The 9,295-nt window shown below is 35.1% G+C and overlaps 1 long non-coding RNA gene across 1 annotated transcript in view; it reads right to left on the bottom strand.

The window, feature by feature from the left end:
* Positions 1 to 2,843: 2,843 nt before the first annotated feature.
* Positions 2,844 to 9,295, bottom strand: part of LOC148755294 (uncharacterized) — a 468,556-nt gene continuing 462,104 nt past the window's right edge. Inside the window, exon 3 of the long non-coding RNA XR_016018826.1 lies at positions 2,844 to 3,013. This is a non-coding gene — a long non-coding RNA (uncharacterized LOC148755294). The remainder of the gene's footprint in view (positions 3,014 to 9,295) is intronic.

Raw genomic sequence — 9,295 nt, 5'->3', positions numbered from 1 at the left:
TTATGCTTATTGCCTTCAGGGCAGATTGTGCTTTAGAGATCAGCATGCGGTATATCAGTAATGATGGGACACAGGGCGGGGGCACTGGAGACAGAGGGTCTGTCCTGGAGCACTATTTCTGGATTTCTAGTTTCAGGTAAAGTTCACAGCATACCCTGCTGATTCACTTTTATCACTGCAACAAGAATCCACAAGCTGTGGTTCTGTACAGGACAAGAAACACTATTTATTATGATGACCATATTGAGTCATCATACTGCAGACCACAGCAGAGTACTGGCCAAGAGGTTCATTGACTAGAATCACCTTTATAGACACAAAGACTCCCTACCAGCCTAATATATTTAATTATATTCTCCTCTCAAGAATAATATATGCAAATGGAAAGTGCCCATGTTCTTAAGCTCAATCTAGATATGCCCCGTGCATACATGTCTCTTAAAGTACAAATTTCACATTATTATAACAAATAAAATATGTAATTCTTAGCAAGTCACAATGATACATTTTGTTAAAAAATTGTGTCAGTTTGCCATTTGATGCTGCTACTAAAAATTAGAGAGGTGTGTGTCTGTTACTAGTGCTGCCTCAAATGGGATAATGGGATTATGATTGTATGCTGTCACTACTATTTTATCCCATGTCAGGAGATATTAGAAGAGAGGCTACAATATATTGCAATCTTGGGGGGAAAAGCAAAAATTAAAGGAAAAAGCTTGTGTTTACATTTTTTAAATAAAGAGTGAAGGTGGTTTTCTAGATGGTTTAGACGTATGATTGAGAAAATTATTCAAGGGCCTGCCGGGTGGCTCAGGAGGTTGGAGCTCCGTGCTCCTAACTGCGAAGGCTGCAGGTTCAATTCCCACTTGGGCCAGTGGGCTCTCAGCCAGAAGGTTGCGGGTTCAACGCCTCAAGTCCCGCAAGGGATGGTGGACAGCGCCCCCTGCAACTCAGATTGAACACAGCATCTTGAGCTGAGCTGCCTCCCCGAATGGCTCAGTTGGTTGGAGCCCATGCTCTCAACCACAAGGTTGCCAGTTTTCGACTCCCGCGAGGGATGGTGGGCTGCACCCCCTGCAACTAGCAAAGGCAACTGGACCTGGAGCTGAGCTGCGCCCTCCACAACTAAGACTGAAAGGACAACAACTTGACTTGGGGAAAAAAAATCAAATCCAGAGTGCTGTAACAAATGTGATAATATAATATAGATAATAATATAACATAGGTAATAATGTAATATTTTTTTATGGAAATGGGAATAAGTTCAGGCCAATCTTAAAGATTTCTGGTGCCACAAAATTTCTGCCTAAATTATTTTGACTCTTTTACCTCTTTTTTACTCATATCATGTTATTTTCCACTTTATTCACTTAATATAGCCTTTTATCTGTTCGACCATGCCCCCAGGACATTTGTGTTTACTTTTCTATTAATTTTTGAACTCTATTACTCATATACAGAAGGTGCCAAAAAATGTATATCTATTTTAAGAAAGGAAAACTGTGTTAAAATTGTAATACTCAATATATACCGATAACAAAAGATGAATACAAGTCACGTTTGACTTCTGCAATTACAAGAGGTGCTCAAAGTGGTTACCATCAGCATCCAGACACTTCTGATTATGGTGAACTACTGCTTGAGCAACGTTGACCAAAGTGTCCCCTTGTATACATTTTTTGGCACCCCCAGTATCTGCAAGAGCAACAACCTCTCTTCATCCATATCCATTTAGAAAACTTAATTTCATCTAGAAATTCCACAGTAAATAGTACCCCTCCCATCCCAGGAGCACACCATCTGGCTCTGTTGCCAGGAACAAGGCAGATGGGGCCCCTTCACTCCTGGAACTTTTATCATATTGAGGTAGCGACAATAAAACAGCAATTAAATATTTTTTTAATTTCATATTTTTGTGCAAACTTTACAAGGAATAAAGCAATTTAATATGATAGATCAACAGTGATAAGAAGAGAAGGTAGTCATGTAATATGCATTATAGTGTACAAATGTTTTAAAATTAACACACAGTAGAATAATCTCTATATAACGCTAGAGTTTTATTTTTGACTTTCGAATGGAAGAATGATCAGACAGCAATCAGGCCATATTTCCATGTCCCACATCCACAAATGCAAGTAAGTGTCTGAATCATTTTTTACAGGTGCTGCTTAATGTCTCCCATGAGGAAGAAATGTCCCTGGCTCTCAATGTTCTGGGAATAGAGAGGGCAAAAGGGACAGAGGTGAGCCTACCCAGGAGTATGCCAATTTCTGGTGACTCTCTTTCATAGCCCTATGCTTCACCCACACAACAAATATATGTGGTTTCACCAAATCAGGGTCTAGCCTTTTTCTTCTGCACAAACACCAGTTCAATACTCCTACCTGGGAAATAGAGGTTAGAAAGGCACCAGCTTTTATAGCCACACTACCAAATTACTTTTACTGAATTCCTCAAATTCAGCCTCACTATCAGTGTCCACAATCCATGTGTCCTGTCTTATCTGTGGGAGATCCATTCCAAGACTCCCAGTGGATACCTGAAAACTTGGATAGCCCAAACTCTATATATACTATGTGTTGTTTTTTTTTTTCTTTTTCCTTTTTTTTTTTTTTTTTCCATTTTGTACACGCATGCCTATGATAAAGTTTAATTTACAAATCAGGCACAGTAAGACATTAACAACACTAATAAAGTAGAACAATTATAACAAATCCTGTAATGAAAGTATGTATACGAATACTAGAATGTCATAGATCTGCATTTGTATTTCTCAACTATTATCTTTTCCACTATCTCTCTCTCAAAATATCTAATTGGATGGTACTCACCTTCTTATGATGATATGAGATGGTAAAACGCCTGTGATGAGGTGACAGGAGGTGCAGGACATAGGCTTGGTGACACAGCATGAGGCTACTGCTGACCTTCTGATGATGCTTAGCAAGCACCTTGCAGCTTCTCTTTGGCAAATGCGAATTGCCAGCTTCACTATGCTTGCACTTTGGAACTGTTATAAAGTAAAATAAAGGTTACTTGAATAAAAGCACTGTGATACAACCAGAGAAAGCCTGTCTGACCACGAAGGGGGCTACTGAGTGACTAATGAGAAGGAGCATGTACAGCGTGATTATGCTGGACAGAGAGATGATTCCTGTCCCAGGTGGGATGGAGCAGACATCACGGGATTTCACCACACTATCCACAACAGTGCACAATTTAAAATGTATAAATTGTTAATTTCTGTAATTTTTTTCATTTAATATTGTCAGATGGCGGTTAACTCTGGGTAACAAACTGTGAAAAGTGAAACCGAGGACAAGTGGGAACTATTATACTTCTGGCCTAGTTACCTTAAGTTCTGTTTGTTCCTTTCAGGAACCATTTGTGTAAATATAATTCTATCTCAAGAAAAACTATTTATTTAGCCTCTTCTGTTGTAGGTACCTAAACCCTTCTAAGTCAGTCATTCCTCCTCTAGCTGATTTCCATCTTACCCAAAATGTATCGACATGCATTGCCTGTTCATGTTTCTTCTATCATACCCTTTATTCTTAAGAGTTTTATCTTATCCTCTTTTGTTTCCTAAAAAAAAAAAATAAATAATAATAATACTCCTTCATTTTTGTTTTAATGGTGTTGAGAGTATGTCATAAATACATGTAGTCAATTTGCTTTGTTTCATAAACATTTTTTTATAAATGATTAAAAATAGGATCATGATAAATTTCAAGAAAATAATACCTTCATATGAGACTTTCATTTGTTATTTCTGTTGGCATAGTGATTTGAACTTAAATACGTGTGGAAAGATTTGCACATGCCTTACAAATAATCTAGAACATATATACATAATTTTATGTGTTATAATTGAAAATGATTTGTGCATATTGGCTTAATGATATGTATTAATTTAGACACCTAAGTGGATATTTGCATATAATAATTCTATTTTTTTGCAAAATATTTAAAGCATGAATTGCAATAGTGTTCCTTAAAAACAGAACAATTTTCAAATTATGAATAAAGCAACATTAACATTGAATATTTTAAACATAACATTAAGTTTTCTCTTAATTTTGCTAATTCACAGTAATATCCTTACAGTGGAGTAACATAAATTCAACACAGGAATTGAGTTATTGTGTAAAAGAAAAATATTTTTAGATTAGAAACAGAAGTGCAAGAGTGTTGTTTAGAAAAACAAAAATGAGTCACTTTTTCCTCAGTCTTTATCAAATTATTAATTAAAATATCTTTTTTCTTAAAAATACTAAATTCAGTCCTGTTATATTAACTTTGAATTGGGGAAGAAAAGAGCTAAATGTTAAGCTCTTGGTGATAAATAAACATCAATCATTTGAGTGACCTCATTTATAAAAAAGACACATATTTAGGATTGAATAGGAGTCTTGGAATTTACAGACAGAAATGCAAGAAAGAAACTGGCCTAGATAAGACATCCCTCAGCACAGAAAGGACTAATTTTGCACAGAGCAATAATATTAAACTTGCTAAAAATCAATGTTTCAAAGTACGTGATTAGTAGGTAGTGATTAGCCTATGATATATTTCATATTTGTATTAACCTCAGTATAAATTATCCACATGCAAAAATGAGAATTACTGAGTAATCATTTATTTTGACTTGAATGAGACTTGAAGTCACTGATTTGGCGCCAAATCTTTAAGATGTTTAATTTATTGATTCAGTGTCTTGCCTCTTCTAGTGACAAACACATTGTAAGAAACTAAAGAAAAATGTAAGATGAATAGTTTCTCTGGCCTCATGTAGGTTGCACATCTATACACATGTAGATTATAATCCCATATAAAACATGAATATTACTCTTGTAAATATTTAAAGTTTCCTATCGCTAGTAAAGATAATTTTTATATTACATACAATAATTATTGTATTATTTTATTGAATTTTCTTTGAAAATTGGGAAAACTACTTGAAATGTAACCTCGTAATTTAATACATGTTTTCATATATATGACATACGGCTACAAGAAAATGGGATTTTTTTTTTTTTTAAAGTGAAGAATTTAGATATATAAAGCAGTATATTATACCAACCATTCATCTTAGAGGAATATACAAATATCCTGATTATCTTCCTTTCTCTAGGTTCCCAAGAAAACAGGTAAACATGGCAGGGGAGGGGGAAGAAAGGCTGAAGGAACTGAACTTGGGAAGGAGAAAACTCAAATACAAGGTGATGTACTGGTTAGGTCATGTGGACATCTCCAGTGAGACCACTGGAACCTCTGTATCTCCAAACATTTGGTTGGAAGTAGGAAGGGCAATATATTTATCATCTGGTTCCTTCTTGAGCAGAACTTCACTGAACAATGTTTCTACTGGGTGTTAACATCCCTGGATTTCTAGGTTCTTGATCTAACACCTCTGGGCAATACTAAGGACGTCAGAGCCTCCTCCAAGGGTACATCTAGTATCGGTCCACGCAGTGGTCTCCCTTGTTAATTGGCACTGGCACTGAGTTGTCCCTAGGTCTGTAGAGCCGTTGTGGAATTGATGGCTGAGTGTTTGTACCTGTGAAATGAGCCACTCTGGAAGGAAACAGAGCAAGCTGTTCAAGGAGAGAAAGATGCAGGGAGCAGTGGGGGCCTATGGGTTCTAGTTGTTGCAAAAACAAAGTCCAGTCCTCCTTCTCTATCTTCCTTTCTCCTTTTTCTTTTTCTTTTTTTTTTTTTTCGAAGACTGTGACTCAGAAGTTTCAGGTATATTTTTCTCTGGAATTAACTGTAAAATACTTTTGTGTATTTTTAACAGTAATTCAGTTGTCATAGTGAAAATGAACATTTGAGATGACATTAAAACCATCGATTGTAAATGAAAATGGAAAACAGAACAAAAATTACACGGTAGAGAGAAACTACTTAATTGGTTATATCATTTCTTGTATTTTAAAAGAGCGTTGCTATTCTAACACACAAACACACACAGAGATTCATTAAAAGAGAGTTACAACTTGATAGTATGTAACAAGTTATCTTTTGTTTCTTAGTAAGAAGGAACAATATATTGAATTTTTTGAAAAATCCCTTTGCTCTAAATTTATTTCAATCTTTTACTCAGATTTGTGTATAAGAGACTTTGGCTGCAGTAAAATTACATATGAAATCATGTTAGTGCTTTCCTTCAAAAAATATTTGACTATCTCTGAAATCTATAGATATATATGATGCTATTCCCAGAGTATAAATTATTTTTCGGGAATATATGGTATGAGAATATAAGTTTAATAAGTAAACCTATTTTTTTTTACTCAGAAATGTACAAATTAATGAGCATCACTGTTCATCTAGTGTTACCGTTTTACATTTGATGGTATTTGTTTACTATTTAGCAACTTTCTACTCAGGTACCCTAACTTGATATATAGGAAAAAGATGGAAACAAAATAATATATTAATTAAAAATGCTTTTTTAATTTGTATTCTTGTCACTATATGCCAAAATAAACTAGCAAAATAAACTTAAAGTAATCTATAACACAGTTTTATAAAATAAATAAGGATACAAAATCCAATATTTCGAATTTTACTAAAGTTTGTAATACAGCAGTTACAATGGATTAGATACATTATAGTAACTGATCACAATTTATATGATAGATTAAGAAACATTAAGTCAAAACACTAATACTGGTTTTAGTTAATAAATTTTAGTATTTGAACCTTTAAATCTTATCCTTTTATTTGGAAAAGTGACAGTTGCTCTTTTAATACATGTTCACCTGGTTCATTCAATCACAGTTTCTGGGTGTTTCAGAAAGTAGCCCTTGCATCTCTTTAGAGAACCTCTGTTAAATACATTCTGAATGTAGACACACGATGGACCAGAGTCCCATCAGGAATGAATAACCTATTACCACAGTTACTGGGAGTGCTTCCAGCAAATAAGCCTCAACTTTATTTCCTCAACTCAAGCAGCTCTGTAGAGTCAACTCATTTTCTGGACTTCCATAAAGTCAACTGAGACGTCCAATGAAATTGCATCACAGTTTGACTTATTCCAGTGCGAATTTTTGCTTCCCTCTTTCCCCTTCAGAGGATTTTTATTCCAATAATACTCTCTAATAATCCTCCTGCCTTCATCTCAGAATCTAATTCTCAGGCATTCCAATCAGTGATAGAATATCTGAAGAACAGTAAGGAGTTTACAAAGATTTGAGCCATAGCCTATATAAGAGATTCAATATGGCAGCCTTTTTTTTTTTTTTTTAATGACATCTTATTGAAAGGTAAATTCTAATTCCCTTCTCTTACCTTCTGGGTAGGTATTATGATTTGCTTGACAAACATAATGTAAAAGAAGGAACGTTCAGGAACTTCCAGAAGAAATCCTATAGTTTTTACTTTAGTCTCTTGGAACATTTTATGAGAGTCTTAATGCATGATATAATAAGTAACTTTATCCCAAGATTACTATTTCTGAAAGGACACCTGTAGGTGCTATGATCAGTGGTTCTATCTGGGCCCAGCCATCCATGTTTCCCCACTTGGAAGCCAGACACATAAATAAAACCATCTTAGACACACCAGAAAGAACATAGTTCAGCTAAATATCATTGACTGCCCTTTGTTGATACCTTGAGAAACAAGAATCATAATATCAAATCCTGATCAAAATCTTAACTCATTAAATTGTGACATATAATATTTGCTGCTATAAGCTAATAAGCTTGATTTAGTTTGTTATAAAAGCAACAGAAAATAGAAATGGATTTGAGTAGCAGAAGGGGGATGCTTTGTAATAGAAACTTTAAAAATATGCAACATTGTCTTTGGGATCCAGCAGCGGGGAAAAGCTAAAAAGCTTTGACAGAATTGTAAGTTAAGTATCTCAAGAAGGCTACTAGCAGAAAATAAAAAAATTAACACAGATACTATTTGAAATGCTGACAAAAAAACAGACAAATGTTATTGCTAATAATAAAAAGTTCAATTTGTAAAGAATTGGTGGATTTGACTATGGAGATATTCAAGCAATAGCTTTATATGCCAATTGGTTTCTTTTAGCTGCATAAAATAATGTATGACTACAGGAAGGTGAGATTAAAAAAATCAACAGTCCAATTTTCAAACAACATTTACAAAAAGATAAATGGAATAGAACTTGATAGATTTTATGAAGAAGAGCTTTTCTTATTATCAAATTCTATAGAGGGTAAAAGGCTCTCAAAGTGAAAAACAGACTAAGGCTAAAAACATATCAAAAGAATGTTGCTGGAAAACCCTTTAAAACATCAATAATTTTTAAAAGGATATAGACCATATACATAAACAAACAAAAACTCTTTACAAAAGTATTTTAAGGTCATTGGCCCACAATAATCTAACGTTTTGTCTCTTCTTAGAGGGACCCATATCAAATACATCTGTTGCATGTGTCATTGTCTAATGAAGGGAAACCCAATAGGATGCAGAGTAACCCCACAATTGTTTTTAATAATTGTTTTGGCAAAAGTACCATCAATTTTTACTGAAACAGAGACATTTCAAATTTAAAAGCAACACAGGGGCCACCAAATATCCAAGAACAAAAAGCAATGCAAGAGGCCTATTCAGCTGCAAACACAGGTTATTGCTTTTTTTGTGGGGGAAAGGCTATCTCAGGAGATATAGCAAAGAACCCGACTAGTAAAGCCAAAAAACTTGAAAAATTGCCCAAGCGAGCCTTAATCAAGTACCTGGCAATGCAAGTCTCACAGGATTTTGGAATTGTTGTGCATCAATGACTATTCTATGCTTACTCCCTTCTTTTGAATCAGAAACTAATGGAAGTTAGCCTCTCTTAACATCATCGTATGTTGTGACTATGGATTCACCTGGAAAAGGGGTACAGGTAATTGGCCTCTTTACTTCACAGGTCTGAGGACTGAAAGGAATTTTACTTGAGGAATTTTGCCCATGGGTCCTCTCATTTGGACCTGGACCTGATGTAGATGCTTAGATAATGGGCTTTGAGCAGATGCTGTAATAGGATGCAATATTTTGTGCCTTGTAAGAGATAGAATTTGTACATGAGAGAAGTGTCAATATTTTATATCCAAAGTTACATTAATGACAACCTAAAATTTTGATAGTTTTCCCACTGAGAGGTGGTGTCGTGCAGAGACTCAGCTCCCACTCCCCGCACAAGAACGCAAGATATGTTAAGGCCAAAAAGGAACAGCAACGGAGCCATGGATAGGGGAGTCATACCACTACATTCTCAGTGGCAGCTGGTCAAGTTACAAAAGCAAACATCCACCAGTAC

This window comes from Rhinolophus sinicus, chromosome 15 (assembly GCF_057876585.1).
Source record: "Rhinolophus sinicus isolate RSI-liver-muscle chromosome 15, RSI-T2T, whole genome shotgun sequence".
In the NCBI taxonomy this organism is placed as follows: domain Eukaryota; kingdom Metazoa; phylum Chordata; class Mammalia; order Chiroptera; family Rhinolophidae; genus Rhinolophus; species Rhinolophus sinicus.
Note: the sequence above shows the minus strand (reverse complement) of the source record. Positions and strands in the feature narration are given on the sequence as shown.